Raw genomic sequence first — 19,975 nt, 5'->3', positions numbered from 1 at the left:
CTGCTAGCCCCCCAGGCTGCCCTGGACCCCACATCCACCTAAAGTGTGGGGCCCCCCAAAGCACGGGGCCAGAGGCAGTTGCCCTGATCCATCCTATGGACAGGACGGCTCTGATTAAACATAAGCCCAGACATTGGTGGAGCCGGGCCCACGTTCCTGAATATTGGTAGAGCACGGGCACCACGGGCCCATATAACTCACCGCCTATGACGTCTTTTCCATTGATGAGAGTTACACAGGGCCGGCTCCAGGCACCAGCCGAGCAAGCTGGTGCTTGGGGTGGCAGTTTGAATGAGGCGGCATTCCGCCCAATCCTAGGGCGGCACGGCCGCTTTTTTTTATTCCACTCCGTCCGCCCTGTAGGGGGCGACGGCGCGGAGGACGGGAGCGCCCTGCAGCAAGCCCGGCAGGGCAGTCCTCGTCCTTCCCTACCCGCCGACCGGAGGGGAGCCCTCCCGGCAGGCGGCAGGCGGCGCGGTGCGAGGGGCCGCATGGCAGTGCCCCGCTGTAGCCCTGGCCGCCCCCCTTCTCTCTCTCTCCCGCCCGCTCCCTCCCTCTTCCCCTCCCCTCTACTAGCCGGTCCCCCCTGCACCCGCGCTCCGGCCGCGCCGCAGGTTTTTTTTTTTGCTTTGCCATTCTGGCCACCCCGTTTTTTTGTTTTTTTGTTTTTGATTTTGTTTTTGTTTTTGCTTGGGGAGGCCAAAAAGCCAGAGCCGGCCCTGGAGTTACAAGCAGTTTATGGCCTGTTATCACTTTAAATTAATCTAGTTCATGTTGTGTAGGTGATGTATAATATCCAGCAATAAACTAAATTGTTAAATTGGTGACAATCTAATCCTTTACAAATAAAAATTGGGCACATAATAAAATACAACGGTAAAAAGAGAAGCATATTGAATTTTAAGGGCTGATTTTCAGTGATGGCTTCTTTTTATGGGAGGTCAGGGGGATTAACTGCCCTTGCAGGTTTGCTTCTCTCATGAATTGTAGGTGTGAATATTAGGATTTAGACATCTAGCATATGTGATTATGATATTTTGTGGGTGAAAAAACAGCCACCACAAAATTAGAGACTAGGCTGATGTCCTGCTAAATACCAGGCCCTAAAAATCACCAGACCCTTCAAACTATTTTTATAAACAATTGCTAGGGCCGTACCAAATTCATGGTCATGAAAAACGTGTCACAGACTGTGAAATCTGGTTTGCCCCTTGAAATCTGGTCTTTTGTGTACTTTTACCCTACACTATACAGATTTCATGGGGGAGACCTCAAATTGGGGGTCCCAACCCAAAAGCGAGTTGCTGGGAGGGGTTGCAAGGTTATTGTAGGGGGGGTTATGATATTGCCACTCTTACTTCTGTGCTGCCTTCAGAGTTGGGTGGCTAGAGAGTGGCGATTGCTGGCCAGGCGCCCAGATCTGAAGGCAGCACCCCACCAGCAGCGCAGAAGTAAGAGTGGCAATACCGGAACCTCCTTACAATAACCTTGTGACCACCCCCCCCAAAAACACCCTTTTGGGCGAGGACCTCCACCATTACAACACCATGAAATTTCAGATTTAAATATCTGAAATCATGAAATTTACTATTTTTACAATTCTATGAGTATGAAATTGACCAAAATGGACCATGAATTTGGTAGGGCCATAATGATTGCATACCCAGGAATTAGGGCTGTCAATTAACTGCCATTAATGCATGCGATTAACGCACAGCACAATTAACATGCTAATTTTTTTAACATGCGTTAATCACAGACCCTCTGGGCGAGAGGGCAGCATGAACTGCTTTGAAAAACCTGTCTGGTCAGGCGCAGTAACACAAGCCGCCACCAGGGGGCGGGAAAAGAAGAGGCTATAGAAAGTAAGGCTGACCCCCCTCACACACACACCCTGAGCTGCCTGCATCTGGGGCATGGCCTTCCCCACCCCCGAGCTCCACAGTGCCCATGGTGGGGTTTCCCGCTCCGAGCCCCATGCTGCCTACAGCTGAGGCTGGGGTTGGCCCCCCAAGCTCCACAATGCCCTGAGGCTGACCCCTGTTCCCGAGCCCCATGTGCCATCTGCAGCTGGAGCTCCCCTCCGCCCCGAGCCCCATGCTGCCTGCAGTTGGGGCTGACCCCACCCGCCCCCGAGCCCCAGGTCGCCTGGGGATGACCCCTCCATGCCCCCGAGCCCCGTGCTGCCTGCAGCTCGGGCTGACCCCTCCTCCTTTGCCCCCCCACCCTCAGCTGGGACTGATCCCCACTCCAAGCCCCAGGCTGCCCACAGTTGGGGCTGTCCCCTCCTCCCCCACTCCGCACCGTCCACAGCTGGGGCTCAGTCCCTCCCATCCCAGTCCTGTGCCACCCACCGCTGAGGTTGATCTCCCCGCCCCCTGCTCCGCGCCTCCCCTGGCTGAGGCTGATTCCCCCTGCCCCGTCAGCTCTGAAGTCAGCACAGCAAATTTCTCCACTTTCCTGCTGGCGGGCAGTGCTGTCTTCAGCTGATCCTCAGGCAGCAGCCGCCTCTCTCTGCTCTGCCTTGCAAATGCCCAGTTTTGGCGAAGAAGTAGGGACGGCCAGGGAAGAGCTGAAAAAGGGGACTGTCCTGGCCAAAATGGGACGTATCGTCACCCTAGCCAGCTCGGGCCCTACTGTTCCTGGCCGGCCCCTCACTCCCGGGAACAACGCCCTGCGTCGTGCCCCATTGCCCCTAGCCAGCCACTCACTGCAGGGGTACCCCATAGAGAACATGGGCCTGGCGAGCTCAGCCTCCCTGCACCAGCCTCTCCACCCCTGCAGTATGATGAGTCCCTGAGGTAAAATCCACCCTCCTTGCAAACAAGGGCTCACTCAGCTGATGGGAGCCCACCTAGCTCAGTAAAAGGAGGAGAGACTGGCGAGCCCAGTACCAGAAACCACCCTTCCAGAAGCAGCAGCAAGACACCTCTCTCACCCTCCTCCTGCACCAGTTATTGATTGTTCCTCCCAGTGTCACCCCCTGTCCTCCCAGACCCTCCTCCTGCACAAGTCATTGCTTACTTCCCCCCCTCCCCTGTCCTCACCCAACACTGAATGCATGTTTGTCTGAGTGATTGGCTGAATGAGAAGTAGGACTGAGTGGACTTGTAGGCTGTAAAGTTTTACATTGTTTTATTGTTAAGTGCAGTTATTCTTTTTTACATAATTCTACATTTGTAAGTTCAACTTTCATGATAAAGAGATTGCACTACAGTACTTCAGTGAGGTGAATTGAAGTTTCTTTCATACAGTGCAAATGTTTGTTATAAAAAATAAAAAGTGCGCACTGTACTCTTTGTATTCTGTGTTGTAATTGAAATCAATATATTTGAAAATGTAGAAAACATCCAAAAATATTTAAATAAATGGTATTCTATTATTGTTTAACAGCACGATTAATCGCAATTAATTTTTTTAATCGCTTGACACCCTTCCCAGGAATCATTTCACAAACTAGGTTCGACGGGGACAGGTGAGCAAAGCCCACAGGTAAGTGGGGAACATGGAGACCGGGGAGATGGATCGGAAACGAGAGGGAGTGTGGGCTATATTGGCAGAGAGAAAGGAGAGTCAGGACAAAACTGGGAGGAAAGACCAAACCAGTATCTTAGATGCCTATATACAAATGCGAGAAGTATGGGGAATAAGCAGGAAGAACTGGAAGTGCTAATAAATAAATACAACTATGACATTGTTGGCATCACTGAAACTTGGTGGGATAATACACATGATTGGAATGTTGGTGTGGATGGGTACAGCTTGCTCAGGAAGGATAGACAGGGGAAAAAGGGAGGAGGTGTTGCCTTATATATTAAAAATGTACACACTTGGACTGAGGTAGAGATGGACATAGGAGACGGAAGTGTTGAGAGTCTCTGGGTTAGGCTTAAAGGGGCAAAAAACAAGGGAGATGTCATGCTAGGAGTCTACTACAGGCCACCTAACCAGGTGGAAGAGGTGGATGAGGCTTTTTTCAAGCAACTAACAAAATCATCCAAAGCCCAAGATTTGGTGGTGATGGGGGACTTCAACTATCCGGATATATGTTGGGAAAATAACACAGCGGGGCACAGACTATCCAACAAATTCTTGGACTGCATTGGAGACAACTTTTTATTTCAGAAGGTTGAAAAAGCTACTAGGGGGGAAGCTGTTCTAGACTTGATTTTAACAAATAGGGAGGAACTCGTTGAGAATGTGAAAGTAGAAGGCAGCCTGGGTGAAAGTGATCATGAAATCATAGAGTTTGCAATTCTAACGAAGGGTAGAAGGGAGAACAGCAAAATAGAGACAATGGATTTCAGGAAGGCAGATTTTGGGAAGCTCAGAGAGCTGATAGGTAAGGTCCCATGGGAATCAAGACTGAGGGGAAAAACAACTGAGGAGAGTTGGCAGTTTTTCAAAGGGACACTATTAAGGGCCCAAAAGCAAGCTATTCCGCTGGTTAGGAAAGATAGAAAATGTGGCAAAAGACCACCTTGGCTTAACCATGAGATCTTGCTAGATCTAAAAAATAAAAAGGAGTCATATAAAAAATGGAAACTAGGACAGATTACAAAGGATGAATATAGGCAAACAACACAGGAATGCAGGGGCAAGATTAGAAAGGCAAAGGCACAAAATGAGCTCAAACTAGCTACGGGAATAAAAGGAAACAAGAAGACTTTTTATCAATACATTAGAAGCAAGAGGAAGACCAAAGACAGGGTAGGCCCACTGCTTAGTGAAGAGGGAGAAACAGTAACAGGAAACATGGAAATGGCAGAGATGCTTAATGACTTCTTTGTTTCGGTCTTCACCGAGAAGTCTGAAGCAATGCCTAACATAGTGAATGCTAATGGGAAGGGGGTAGGTTTAGCAGATAAAATAAAAAAAGAACAAGTTAAAAATCACTTAGAAAAGTTAGATGCCTGCAAGTCACCCGGGCCTGATGAAATGCATCCTAGAATACTCAAGGAGCTAATAGAGGAGGTATCTGAGCCTCTAGCTATTATCTTTGGAAAGTCATGGGAGACGGGAGAGATTCCAGAAGACTGGAAAAGGGCAAATATAGTGCCCATCTATAAAAAGGGAAATAAAAACAACCCAGGTAACTACAGACCAGTTAGTTTAACTTCTGTGCCAGGGAAGATAATGGAGCAAGTAATTAAGGAAATCATCTGCAAACACTTGGAAGGTGGTAAGGTGATAGGGAACAGCCAGCATGGATTTGTGAAGAACAAATCGTGTCAAACCAATCTGATAGCTTTCTTTGATAGGATAACGAGCCTTGTGGATAAGGGTGAAGCGGTGGATGTGGTATACCTAGACTTTAGTAAGGCATTTGATACGGTCTCGCATGATATTCTTATCGATAAACTAGGCAAATACAAATTAGATGGGGCTACTATAAGGTGGGTGCATAACTGGCTGGATAACCGTACTCAGAGAGTTGTTATTAATGGTTCCCAATCCTGCTGGAAAGGCGTAACGAGTGGGGTTCCGCAGGGGTCTGTTTTGGGACCGGCTCTGTTCAATATCTTCATCAACGACTTAGATATTGGCATAGAAAGTACGCTTATTAAGTTTGCGGATGATACCAAACTGGGAGGGATTGCAACTACTTTGGAGGACAGGGTCATAATTCAAAATGATCTGGACAAATTGGAGAAATGGTCTGAGTTAAACGGGATGAAGTTTAACAAAGACAAATGCAAAGTGCTCCACTTAGGAAGGAAAAATCAATTTCACACATACAGAATGGGAAAAGACTGTCTAGGAAGGAGTACGGCAGAAAGGGATCTAGGGGTTATAGTGGACCACAAGCTAAATATGAGTCAACAGTGTGATGCTGTTGCAAAAAAAGCAAACATGATTCTGGGATGCATTAACAGGTGTGTTGTGAGCAAGACACGAGAAGTCATTCTTCCGCTCTACTCTGCTCTGGTTAGGCCTCAGCTGGAGTATTGTGTCCAGTTCTGGGCGCCGCATTTTAAAAAAGATGTGGAGAAATTGGAAAGGGTCCAAAGAAGAGCAACAAGAATGATTAAAGGTCTTGAGAACATGACCTATGAAGGAAGGCTGAAAGAACTGGGTTTGTTTAGTTTGGAGAAGAGAAGACTGAGAGGGGACATGATAGCAGTTTTCAGGTATCTAAAAGGGTGTCATGAGGAGGAGGGAGAGAACTTGTTCACCTTAGCCTCTAAGGATAGAACCAGAAACAATGGGTTTAAACTGCAGCAAGGGAGGTCTAGGTTGGACATTAGGAAAAAGTTCCTAACTGTCAGGGTGGTTAAACACTGGAACAAATTGCCTAGGGAGGTTGTGGAATCTCCATCTCTGGAGATATTTAAGAGTAGGTTAGATAAATGTCTATCAGGGATGGTCTAGACAGTATTTGGTCCTGCCATGCGGGCAGGGGACTGGACTCGATGACCTCTCGAGGTCCCTTCCAGTCCTATAATCTATGATTCTATGATACCTCAGAAATGCAGCAGCCACCTCTGGAATGGACCACAACAGCTGTTTAGCAGGGCCTGGTGCTACTACAAAACAGTCTTAGGCAGGAAGTGAGGAAGAATACTATATCCAATTGAAACCAGAAGGAAAAATAACATTAGAAAGAAAGAAATATCTTACCTAAAAAAGAGCTCTTGAAATCTGCTGTTCACCATGTCTCTGTCTACAGTACTTCCAGTCTTGATACACTACACCATGCTTACAATACAGCTGCTTCCTTCTTCATGATTTCATAATGAAGGAGTTTAGAGAGAGATCATTTAAAATAAATAATTATTCGTGCAGAAGTTTTCCGTTGGCTCCAGTGTTTGAAAGCCACTGTAGCTTTCATTGCAATTTTCCTATACTTAAGAATTAGTGCTGAAAGCCCAAGACTGATTGGCACTAGCAATGCTACAGCCTTTTAACACTGATGATAAGTGGCTGCTGCCCATAGGACTGGGAAGTGCTGTGGCCTAGTATCATACTGGTACATTTCATCATTACTTTTTGCAAGAAAGAACTTCTTGTTGTTAAGATCAAAATCACTAGGAACCCTCATAATGTGTGTAAGCTGACATGCCTCACGGCTGAGAGTGCTGATCAAGCGTTTCAGCTCTGTCCCCTCTGCCAGGCTGCTACATGTTACTCGTAATGAACCAGAACACCCTAGTAAAGGCAGAAGTTTAGCTCATGGCACATATGCTGGCAAGAATCTTGCACCGAGCAAATGCTTTAAGCTGTAGCAGGCCTGACTAGTATACAGGAGCAGGGTCACCTCTTTTTTAATGCCTGGACTTGGAGCCAAATCCTGGTGGCATTGACATCAATGGGAATTTTGCTACAGACTTGAACTGGACCATGGTTTGGCCTTTGGAGCCCTGGACTAGCTACTCTAAGGCCTGGCTATTCACAGGTGTGTACTGATTTAGCTATTTTGGTTGAGGTGTGATTTTTTTTTTTTTTTTACTAGTATAGTTATATCAGTACAAGCCCTTGCATGGACGCAGTTATACTTGTATAAAGGTGCTTCATACCAGTATAGCTTAGTCCCTGTATCATACAGGAATGAGTTATACCAGGATAAGCACATTTGCACTAGTATGACTGTGCCCACACTGGGTGGAGGAGGGAGAGGTTGGGCCAGGAAAGCTATACAACTTTGTGAGTACACACGTTCTAGCACAATTGCAAAAAATTTGACCTCTTGATCCTTGAATGCTGATTCTCCACCTGCACAGTGTGGGGACTTCCCGTCTCAGGTTTCATTGCCTTTGGGAGACTGCTTGTTCTGAGTGTGTGGCTGTATCACTAGGAAACAGAGAAGCTGTTTTATACAGTCCCTTATAAAGAAAGCATAGCGTTCGTTCTATGTATAGCCAAAGAACATTAAGCCTATTTGTCTAAGCTAAATGACTTAGATGCAGTTGCATAATAGAGCACTAGCATTAGAACAGTGAGTTTAAAAGTCAGCACATTGCAACCTCAGACCTTTGTAATAGCCTAGCAAAGGATTCTTGTATATTTCAGAAGGTTAAACTCATTAGTTTCAACAAGAGATGTCTCAGGCTATGCTCTCTGCCATATTGTTCCAGGCTATATTGTGGCAGCAGCAGCTGAGAATATGAAGATACCAGTTACCACGGTATCAGAAATGAGAGTCTCATGGGCACAATTGTGGTAAATGACTTAGGGGAAGTGTGAGGTGATGAAACCGGTCTGTCTCTGTGCTCTAAGCACAGCGGCAAAAGGTGATGAAGGATAAGGTAAGAAGTAGACAGGCACCAGTCAAATTTGGGGCTCCGAGTTTGTTAAGGGGTGAGATTAGAAATTGCTATTCTGTTGCCCATTTAAAAATAACAAAGCACTCTGGGCCAATTCACCACAGCCAGCATGTAACAATGGCAATATTCTAGGTCTGGTGTTCCTTTGCCTTGCACCTTGCATAGTCATGTATACCAGCATAAAGTTAAACACCTGCTTAAGTGCTTTGCTGGCTCCAGGGCTATATGACTACACAAGTCTGTGCAATATGAAGCATATAGGCCCAAAGGAAGTTGTAAGCATGATATTATTACTTCCAGGGTAGGTAGCATCCCCATTTTAAATAGAGGCACTGTTGCACAGAGAGGTGAAATGAAAGGTCTCACAGTGAGTCAGTGGAAAGGACAGTTACCTGTTCCGTAACTGGCGTTCTTCGAGATGTGTTGCTCATGTCTATGCCACAGTAGGTGTGCGTGCTCGCCACGTGCACCGGTGCCGGAAGTCTTTCCCTTAGCTATACCCGTACGGGGAGCGCTGCTGTGACCCCTGGAGTGGCGCCTCTATAGCGCGCAATAAGGGGAGCCACGCGCTCCCCCCCCCCGGTTCCTTCTTGCCAGACCAACTCCGACAGAGGGGAAGGAGGGCGGGATGTGGAATAGACATGAGCAACATATCTTGAAGAATGCTAGTTACGGAACAGGTAACTGTCCTTTCTTCTTCGAGTGCTTGCTCATGTGTATTCCACAGTAGGTGATTGCAAGCTATGTCTGAGGGAGGTGGGTAGGAGTTCACAGATTCCCTGGCTGAAGAACAGCTCTACCGAAACCAGCGTCATCCCTGGCATGGGAGATGATCGCATAGTGCGACGTGAACTTGTGTACTGAGGACCAGGTAGCGGCTCTACAGATGTCCTGGATAGGGACATGGGCCACAAAGGCAGCCGATGAAGCCTGAGCCCTTGTCGAGTGCGCCCTCATGATAGGTGGTGAGGGAACCCCTGCTAGGTCATAGCATGTGTGGATGCACGATGTAATCTACCGGGAAAGCCGCTGGGTGGAGATCGGTTGATCCTTCATGCGTTCGGCTGAAGCAACAAAGAGTTGCGAGGACCTGTGGAACGGCTTAGTATGATCCAGATAAAAAGCGAGCGCCCTGCGCACATCGAGCATATGGAGGCGGCGTTCCTCATTAGAGGCATGAGGTTTGGGACAGAGGAAAGGCAGGAAGATGTCCTGGCCCATGTGAAAGGCGGAGAGCACCTTAGGGAGGAATGCAGGGTGTGGGCGGAGCTGCACCTTGCCCTTGTGAAAGACCATGTGGGGGGGTCGCAGGTCAAGGCCCTGAGCTCCGAGACCCGCTGAGCTGATGTGATAGCCACGAGGAAGGCTACCTTCCATGAAAGGTGAGACCATGAGCATGTGGCCAGGGGTTCGAACGGGGGCCCCGTGAGGCGGGATAACACCAAGTTTAGATCCCACTGAGGAACAGGGGTGCTAGCATACAGAAAGGACCGGTCTAGCCCCTTGAGGAAATGCCCAGTCATGGCATGGGAAAAAAACGAGCAGCCCTGGACCGGCGGATGGAACGCCGAAATAGCTGTCAGGTGCACCCTGACGGAGGAAGGTGCCAGGCCCTGAGTTCTAAGGTGAAGGAGATACTCAAGGATAAGTTGGAGTGGGGGAGCAATTGGGGAAGTACCCCACTTGCCCACCCACCTGGAAAACCTGGACCACTTTGCTAGGTAGGCTCAGCGCGTGGATGGCTTCCTACTTTCTAGGAGGACACGCCTGACCCCTTCAGAACACCTTGCCTCTAGCCATTGAGCAGCCATGCTGTCAAATGGAGGGTGGCCAGGTTGGGGTGGAGGAGGTGGCCCTGGTCCTGGGAGAGTAGGTCCGGGCGGAGCGGCAATGGCCGCGGAGGGGCCACCAGCAGGCCCAGGAGGGTCCCGTACCAATGTTGCTGGGACCAGGCTGGGGCGATCAGGAGGACGCATGCCTTGTACATTTTCACTTTCTCTAGGACCTTGTCTATGAGGGGAAATGCACAGAGGAGTTGGCCCAACCATGACAGGAGGAAGGCATCTGAGATCATGTTCCTCCCCACCCCCCCCCCACTGGAGCAGAACTTGTGGCAACGCCGGTTCTGTCGGGTCACAACCAGGTCTACTTGGGGAGTGTCCCATGCTCGGAAGAGCTGGTGAGTGACCTCCGAGTGGAGCGACCACTCCTGTTGGGAGAAGAAAACCCTGCTCAAGTGATCGGCCTGTGTGTTGTTGCTGTCTGGCAGGTGGAAAGCCTTCAGGGAAATGTCGTTGGCTATACAGAACTCCCAGAGGCTGAGGGCTTCCCGGCAAAGGGCCGAGGACCTTGTCCCGCCTTGCCTGTTGATGTAGAACATTGCGGCGGTGTTGTCTGTGAGTACTCTGATTACCTTGCCCCGCAGTTGTGAGCTGAACGCCACACAGGCTAAGCGTATTGCCCTGAGTTCCCTGACGTTTATGTGAAGAGACAACTCCGAGGCCGACCACATCCCTTGGGTTTGTGAGTTCCCTACATGGGCCCCCCAGCCCAAGTCCGACGGATCGGACACTAGGTCTAGTGACAGAGTCAGGTCCCGGAAGGGAATTCCCTGCAGCATATTGACCGGGCAGGACCATCATTGTAGCATGGCAATCACAGGTGCCAGTACCGAGAGGACTTTGTCCATTTTGTCCCAGGCCTGGGAGAACTCTGAGGCCAGCCAGAGTTGGAGGGGCCTCATCTGAAGCCTGGCGTGGCGGACCACATACATGCACGCAGCCATGGGGCCAAGGAGCTGCAGGCATGCCCTGGCCGTGGTGATGGGGAACTCCGTGACCGAGGCTATGAGCCCCTTCAGGGTCTGGAACCTGCCCAGGGGAAGGGAGACTGTGGCCCTGGAGGCCTCCAGGAGAGCGCCTTTGAATTCTACGCGCTGCACCGAAACCAGTGTTGACTTGGCCTCATTTACTAGAGGCTTAGGTTGGCACACGTAGCCAATAGCAGCTCCACATGGTTCTGTACCTGGGACCGCGAGCTGCCCTTGAGCATAGCCCCTACTTGTAAGAAAATTGCCACAGAACATTGACTATTCTTGCAGGTCTAATAGGGCCACAGTTTGCAAAGCCTCGCCTGAAAGACATGCAAACAGTAAATTGGATGGAACTCATCTCCTTTATCCTGGGAGAACGGGAAAAGGGGTGAGTTGCCTCTGCCAGGATTTTTTACTTTAAATATTTCAAATCTGATTGATGCCAAGACTATTAAGCTACCTCCTCTGGCTAAATCACACAAGGCCACATCATGCCCTCTCACAGAAAAAATTGCAGGTAGGGCTTCTAGGTCAGGGCAACAAAAATTCTGTGATGTTTCCCCTCCATATTCTGCCCACACAGGCCTTGGTTGAGACTGTTCATCTGCAGGCCAATTGTGAGGGCAATTCCTGACATGGCTACCTGCCAACTGGACAGCACAGTCTGAGAGAATGCAGAATGCACCGCAGCACACAGAAGGAGCAACATGTGTATCAGAAAAAATTAAGCAGCCTTTTCCTGCAGACAGAGAGGAGGAACAGCTGAGGAGCAGCAACACCCCTCCTGGAGAGGAGTGTGGTGCTGGGCTGTGCACAGGCAATCTTCCTAGAGCAGCAGCAAGCCTGGCTGGCACCACCTGCTGCTGAGATAGAGAAGAGTCAGCAAGTAACAAGTCATCAGGCAGGGGTGTCATCACAGCAGCAGCACAGTGAAGGGAGCATTAGAGGAATTCTGAGTAGCAGCAACAAGGGAGGGGGAGAAAGGGCAAAGAAAAGGGCTGGGGGGAGGAGAAAAATGGGGCCCAGAGACCAGTGTGGGAGAGAAACAGGGGTGGGGGACTGAAGAGGGTGAGAGAAGAGGGAAGGAAAACAAGACAGAGAGGGACAGGTGTGTTTGTGGTAGAATCCCTGACAAGATGAAAAGGCACGTACCATAATTCATGCAGTAAGAGAAGTAACTGGTGCTCTACCTGTCCCTTTCTATCATGACTGCTCCAGCCTGGGGAGGTTGTACTACACAGACAAGTGTCAAACACCAGCTGTGTGGAGTTGAGGGAGATTTGCCAATGGAAAAGAGTGAAACAGGAAGGGGAAAAAAGCCTATGTCTCCACTTTGAATATTCTGGGGGAAAATAAATATAAAAATAATAAAGTAAATGCTTTTCTTTTCTTTACTCAATAATGCTCTCTGGGCTGGGTATTTCCTGTTAGTTAATGAACCAAGCCAGCCATTAGCTTCCAGGAAATGCCCAACCCAGTGGTCGTTATTGCTACATTAAATCATTAAACGAAAACATTACCTTGAAAAGTGAAAAGTTGCCAACCATCCATTGTTCTCTTTACAGTACTAACTGGCAAAGGCTACTACAGTAACCAATAGGAAATCAGGACTTCAGACTACATGTTCCACTGGATTTATAATTACTATTAAAATTGATTTATTTCTACTCTAGAGCCCCCTTCTCCCCTCAGGATACCTATTCTTGCAGCAGCATCACATTCCAACAAAAAAATCTTATGTCGTTAGATAATTATGCAAATATACCTTCAAATAATATATAAATATATGTAAATAAAAACTTGCAATAATCTTCAATCACTACCATGGTCCTAGGGAAGAGACTGATAGATGCCGCTCTTATTTTTATGGTCAGAGATTTCTTAAATGATGAGCACATTAGACGAGTATCAATATATGATTACATAAGAGAAAACGCACTTTATATAAGACTGTTCTGCCTTCAAATTATTTATACTTAGAATAACTATTCATATTGAGAACATAAGAAAACATGTTATGTAAGATCCCTTTTAAATTCTTTGGTTTTAAGTTGGTTTAAAAAAATAGTACATTTGAACTATGTTCTAGAAGCAAATCCTTAATATATTCTCAATGTCTGGTTGCTGTAAGCCTTTTGACTCCATCCAAAAATACAGGGACAAGAAAAGAATGCTTAGCTACAGGGCAATTCTAAACTGACTTGATATTACTTTCATGTTCTGAGCGTTTCATTCGTAATGCTCTGGATGCTTGGCCAACATACCAGAGACTGCCAGGCAATATTGAGGTATGAACTTCTTAAAGCATGTAATATTACAACAGTTGGAAATGCTACTGAGATTGCTCAGATAACATAGATATAGACCAAAATCTATTGTACATTTGGAAAGCTTCTGCCTGAAACAGGTATTATTTACCAGTCAAAGGACAACTAAAGAAAGGAGCTGATTTACCTCTTCATATACTTAACACATCATTTTTTTTTGGCAAATAAATTTTTCCCCAAGCCCCAGAGAAATAAGCAAAAGAAGGTGAAAAGTGAAATAAAATTATGTCATTCCACCAAGTCAGTTGCGCTACTTTGGATTTATATCAGAGGAATTCGGGCTCTGGCCTGTATCGCAATTCTGTAACATAGTTAGAAAAAGATTTGCTTCCAGCCACAAAAAAACCCCGTTTTATGACATGGCTAAGCCTCTCCTGTGTTGTATCACACTGTCCCATCATGGTAAAATCTGTGATTACATGGACCCATCGCCTACATTATGCTTTTATACAACATTTCTCAGTGAAAATATCCTTGTCCACCCCAGTCAGAGAAACTTTGGTGGAAGCTGTTAGCAACAAGGGGTTCTTAAACACCATTGTTGCAAGCATATCTCCAACCACGTGTCCAGGGTTCATTCTGTATTATTGCCATTATGATAGGGCGTAAGAGCTGCATTTAATGACTTGGACCACATTGTGCTAGGCACTGTACAAACAGAACAAAAGGACGGCCCTTGCCCCAAGAAGCTTACAATGAGAAAGGGGCGGGTTGGTTCAATATGTTCTTTCTAATGTCCGTAACTAAGATAGTGGAAACAAAACTTTAATAAAATCAGATTCACTGATTTTTTTTCACCTCTCTTATTATTAAGACCCCAATTAGACCCTGAGTTCCTTTCTAGTTCTCCAGCTTGTAACTAAAAGCAAGGTAATAAATCACTTCAATTTTGTAACCATTGACCAAAGAAAAGAAACAGACCAGCAGTTGTCTACAGCAAAGTGCTGGACAGAGGTCTAATAATGTCACAAAGAAAATAGTGAGCAATCTTGGTAAACACCGCTATGAAAGTACTCATTCACTTGGGTTCTGGCACGGTCACAGAAAGGTGTCAGTTTGAAGAAGGATAGGTGCCTGCAGTCTGCTCTGCTCAAACGTCAGTATCCACCGGGACTTGATTTATTAAACTTTCTCTTCCTCTTTCTCGGACACACAGCGAGAATGCCAATATTTTCATAGTTTTCTCTCTTTTTTCTTTGCTGCTTCAGCATGTTCCCAGCCCTCTGTCTAGCAGCTAAGTGCAGAAACAGAGACACAAAGCGTAAAAGGCTACATTTCCTCTCTCTAAATGGGTCACTGGGCATTTGGTTATAGCAGAGGCAGCAGGTTGCCTAACTCACTTAAACAGTGAATTCCAAACAAAACCCCCTCAAAGTTACCATGCTCTGGTTGGTACTGTAAGGCAGTGGTCTCCAAACTTTTTTGATCGCGCACCCCTCTCAGTAAAAGTTTTTTGAGCACGCACCACCTGCCGCGCCGGCTCTACCATTTTTGCTGAAGCAAAAAAAAAAGCCGCTCGGACTCCTGCCCGATGAAGAAAAAAAGCGCACCTGCCGCGCACCCCCCAGGATCCTCTTGCGCACCCCACTTTGGAGACCACTGCTGTAAGGTGTCTAGGATGGTGAATAATGTTCTGGCTGGATACATACATGGACACTGACACAGTAGCACCAATACACTAACAATTCTCGCTCCTGAGCCTTGAACATAACTGGCTAAACCGGAAAGCACTGTCATATTAATCATAGAACTGGACAGGACCTCAAGAGGTCATCTAGTCCAGTCCCCTGAACTCAAGGCAGGACTAAGTATTATCTAGACTATCCCTGACAGGTGTTTGTCTAACCTGCTATTAAAATCTCCAATGATGGAGATTCCACAACCTCCGTAGGCAATTTATTCCAGTGCTTAACTACCCTGACAGTTAGGAAGTTTTTCCTAATGTCCAACCTAAACCGCCCTTGCTGCAATTTAAGCCCCTTGCTTCTTGTCTTATCCTCAGAGGTTAAGAAGAACAATTTTTCTCCCTCCTTATAACAACCTTTTATGTGCTTAAAAACTGTTATTATGTCCCCTCTCAGTCTTCTCTTCTCCAAACTAAACAAACCCAGGTTTTTTAATCTTTTCTCATAGATCATGTTTTCTAGACCTTTAATCATTTTTGTTGCTCTTCTCTGGACTGGCTCCAATTTTTCCACATCCTTCCTGAAATGTGGCACTCAGAACTGGACACAATACTCCAGTTGAGGCCTAATCAGCGCAGAGTAGAGCGGAATAGTTTCTTCTTGTGTCTTGCTTACAACACTCCTGCTAATACATCCCAGAATGATATTTGCTTTTTTTGCAACAGTGTTACACTGTTGACTCGTATTTAGCTTGTGGTCCACTATGACCCCCAGATCCTAATCCTTAAGAAACATGCTAGTTTCCAGGGGAGAAATACCTGGGATCTAGCTGTCAGTAGCACCACAACTCAGAGCCAAGCACTGTAGGTGCTTCAGCAGTTAGACCTTGTTGGCACAGGCCCTGGTATGTTTCAATAATCACTCAGATATATGGCTAAAGTGAAAGGATATTTTACTAGCGCTAGCAAGAAGGGAAAGGTTGCAAATACCCTAAGTATGGAGGTTTAAACAGTTATAGTTAGTACAAAGTGAGTGACAGGGGTAAGTGTTTAGGCCCCTGGGGCAGTCCAACTGAGAGTTAGTGCTTTTCAGGCCTTGTGCCTGGGCTGCCCTCTCCCGTCCAGCCAAGTAAATGAACATTTGTGGATTTCCAAGACAGGTTCCATTATTGTCTCTCATTGGTGCCCCTTAGCACTGGCTCCCTGCCCAGCCACTTCTGCTCCCCCTAAGTCCCACACAGCTGTAATGTCTGGCACTCAGCCTGTTCCACATGTGTCTCTGTCCACAGTTCCTAGGGCTTCTCTCCAGCTCCCTTCTTGCCATGTGGCTCCTGTTTCACCCTCTCTACACCACAAAGACGTGCAGTGGGAGGGAGCTGCTGGGTGTTGTAGTTCCCTGCTAAGCAGATCCATCTACAAGTAAATCGGTGACAGGTTCTTGCAGCAGGAAGGTGAGTGAATTAGAACTCTTGCCTCTTTGCTTCCTTGCAGCTGGAAACATGCACTGACATCCAGCCAGCTTTCCCCACCCAACCAGCTTCCTGGCTGCCAGCCCACTACCTGGAAATCAATGGAGGTTAAGTGGACTGCCTTAGAATACCCGTCTGTGGTTATCAGGAAATGATCTACCTAGGAGGCAAAGTGAGGATGTGTCCTGGTGGCAGAGGAAGGAAATCAGCCCATTCTCATCTTTCTACTGCAGTGGGGTTTTGTTGGCTTTTATGAGTTTTCACATAAACCAGAATCCTGATCTTATAGAAAATTGGCCATTGCTTTAACTGAAAGAATTATGTATAACACGAAGTATGTGGAACAAAGTTTGTGTTGTATCATTTCAAGCTGGTATAAAATTCTCATTTTAAAAACCAGAGCTAAAATTCTACGGCAGACAGAGGTGAGGGGGAAATGGCACGGCTGCAGATAAAGCGCAGGAGGAGGAAGGGAAGAAACAGGTTTTCAACAGAACTTTGGGAGTATGTTGAGACAATTAGTGTCAGCAGAGCATAACTGGGGCCAAAAAACACTGGCAGGGTGGAGTGGAGCAGGCAGACAGCTAGTGTTAGCAGCAAATGTTCACACAGATATTAGGTATAAAAAAAAAAGAGGGAGAGCACTGATGAAAGTCATACAGGTCTAGGACACTGCAGCAGACTTGCATTTTCACTTAGCCCAGGAATCATTGCACAACAGGAGTCACTATCTGCCCCCAAAATACCTTTGCATATACAAACTTTCAAGGTTCTTAATATCAGCTTCTCATCTGGATTTGCTCTCCACTGTTCTGATAGCTTCTCTTGACAGATCGCTAACATACTCCCTGTCAGTACCTGGCCCAAGCAAGGGAAGCTACTGAACCAATCAGGGGACCAAATTTGGTGATGAATCCTGGTCACCTGCCATCTGAAGCATGTGGCGCATATGCTAAGAGACTAGCAGTGGGGTTACCATTAGCACTGATGTAGGGATCTTGAGCTAATTGCTGATTATACTAAACTTACCTCCTTGCTGTTACACAGTTAGTATCCTTGCTACCTACTACATCCTACCCTGTCATCTGCAAGCTCAAACAGCTGTCCTTAGTACAAGCCTTCCAGAGCCGTAATTGGCATTTCCCCCACAAGATCTAAAAATTAAATCAGATGATCTGACCGTTTTATTTTTAATTCTCGTCCCCAATCCACACTTCACAATTATTTTTACTTTGTGAACCTACCATGCAGAACCATCGTTATTGTAGCACCTAGTCATGGGCCAGGAGCTCATTGTGTGAAGTGCTATACAAACACGGAACAAGACAGTCCCTGCCGCAACGTACTTACAATATAAGTATAAGACAAAAAACAACAGATATATACTGACAGATAGATGGGGTGGTCTTGAGAAGATTGCAAAGGGATCTAAAGTCCACCTTGTCCTGTGATTGTAACATCTTGTCTAACGGTATCAGTGCTAATTCACTTCTAACTATTATGATGGTGCTCACTTATCAGCAAACAAGAGCTTTTGGATGTACTCCACCAATTACAGCATGGCTTTCTGAAGATCTCATGCTATGCTCTAAGAGGGATAGGTTTCAGAGTAGCAGCCGTGTTAGTCTGTATCCGCAAAAAGAACAGGAGTACTTGTGGCACCTTAGAGACAAACAAATATATTTGAGCATAAGCTTTCGTGGGCTACAGCCCACTTCATCGGATGCATAGAATGGAACACACAGAAAGAAGATATTTCTTATCTGAGAGGCTCATCCTATGCACAGTCCATGGAGCAGTAATAACCAGACATGCCAAACCTGTGGGAAAAAAAGGCAGAAATTGGGTTTGTTCTTGGCTTAATTGGCTTGTGAGTTGCTTATTGGCTAGTTATTGGCTTGTAGCTTGTTGGGCTTGTAGCGTGTTGCTTCTTTTTTTTTTTGATTGGCTCCCAGCAAACAGGGTCAAGTGGGGGGGGGGAGGGGGAAGCAAGGGGCAATCAGGGGAGAGAGTCAGGGGTGCACAGCAGGCCCACCACAGTCCTGGACTGCATGCCAGGGGGGAAATCTAGTCACAGAGTGTTGGGGTTCTTAGGGATTGGCTTGTTTTGGCCTTGTTTTGAAATGGGATTAGCTTGATTTTTGCCTATTGTGAAAGTCAGGGTGCTTATTTACCGCATGAAAGTTGGCAACTATGGTAATAACCCTTTTAGAAGACACCAATCTCCTTCCTCAGTCCCCTTCCTCATACCCACTATGATCTCCTGAATCAAGCACTGGAGATATTCCAGGCACATTAGGTCTTTCTGTTCATTCCCCTGCACTCCACTTTGAATCAAACTTGTCATTTCAATCCTCTCTGCTGCTACTCTCTAATCAAATGACATGGTTCATTAGATGCTATTAAATGACCAAAACCTCTCACCTGGGAAGTTTTTAGGGACCGGGGCAAACATAAGCTATAGATGATCTTGTTGTGGATTCCCCATGACTTGCTCTGTGGTGTTGGTCAAGTCACTTAGGCCCAAAATTCCAAAAGTATCCTCTGATTTTGGGTGCCCCAGTTGAGATATCTTGGTTTCAATTTCAGAAGTATTGAGCACCTGCAACTCCAGCTGGAGTCAAAGGCAGCTGCTGGTCTCAACACCTCTGAAAATCAAGCCCAAGCTCACTTAAGCTGAGCACCAGAACTTGAAGCATCCAGAATCAAAGGCCTCCTTTGAAAATTTGAGCTTTAATCTCTCTCTGCTTCAGTTTACCCAATTGTAAAATGGGGATAATAATACCATCCTCACCGGGGTGTGGTGAGAATCAATTAACATTTGAAAAGTCACACACACACACAAACTCACACAGAGCGAGAGAGCGCTAGCTGAAAACAGTTAGCATCCGAAAAACCTTGCAAATGCTTTGTCAAGAAGTTTTCACTGGAATGAGAAATTTCAGCATCATCCATTACAAATTATGTTCAAGAACTGTGCTAGGAGTCAAGTGCTGCTGGCGCATGACTGAAGATGGGTTTGTTAGGCTTTTATGTGGTTAGACGACTGTGTGGAAATCTTCATTTTGGAGAAGACAAACATGGATAGTATAAACCAGCTCCAGTTATGAGCATTGAGCTGTCCAGATTTCTTGCATCTGATTTTCTGTGGACTCGTTTTTTTCAAATGACAAATGAGGAATTGTGTGAATGTTTTAATTTGCCATCCAGCTGTCATTCTTGCTTGATGTTCTCTGTTTTTAGACGAGTCACCACTGCCAATGTGCCGTGAGGGTTATGTGTGCTATTGTATGATGTTTTGCAAGGCACTAATGCCACACATGGCATAGCCCACAAGTGTGTGCTTTCAGAGTTAATCCATTCCCAGCCATTAGTCAGCCGAGCTGACCTTGGGCTCATAGTTTTGTGGCCTCAGTCAGGAGGGTTTTCTGGCTCAGTGCCACACTTCTGTCATGCCCTAATGCACAAGTCCCCATCAC

The 19,975-nt window shown here is 46.6% G+C and overlaps 1 long non-coding RNA gene across 1 annotated transcript in view; it reads left to right on the top strand.

Moving 5' to 3' along the window:
* The window catches only part of LOC135973923 (uncharacterized), an 80,495-nt gene extending 63,069 nt beyond the window's left edge, over positions 1-17,426 (top strand). Inside the window, exon 3 of the long non-coding RNA XR_010591009.1 lies at positions 16,519-17,426. This is a non-coding gene — a long non-coding RNA (uncharacterized LOC135973923). The remainder of the gene's footprint in view (positions 1-16,518) is intronic.
* Positions 17,427-19,975: the final 2,549 nt, after the last annotated feature.

This window comes from Chrysemys picta, chromosome 10 (assembly GCF_011386835.1).
Source record: "Chrysemys picta bellii isolate R12L10 chromosome 10, ASM1138683v2, whole genome shotgun sequence".
Taxonomy (NCBI): Eukaryota; Metazoa; Chordata; order Testudines; family Emydidae; genus Chrysemys; species Chrysemys picta.
The sequence above is the reverse complement of the archived record's forward strand: the minus strand, read 5'-3'. Positions and strand labels throughout refer to the sequence as shown.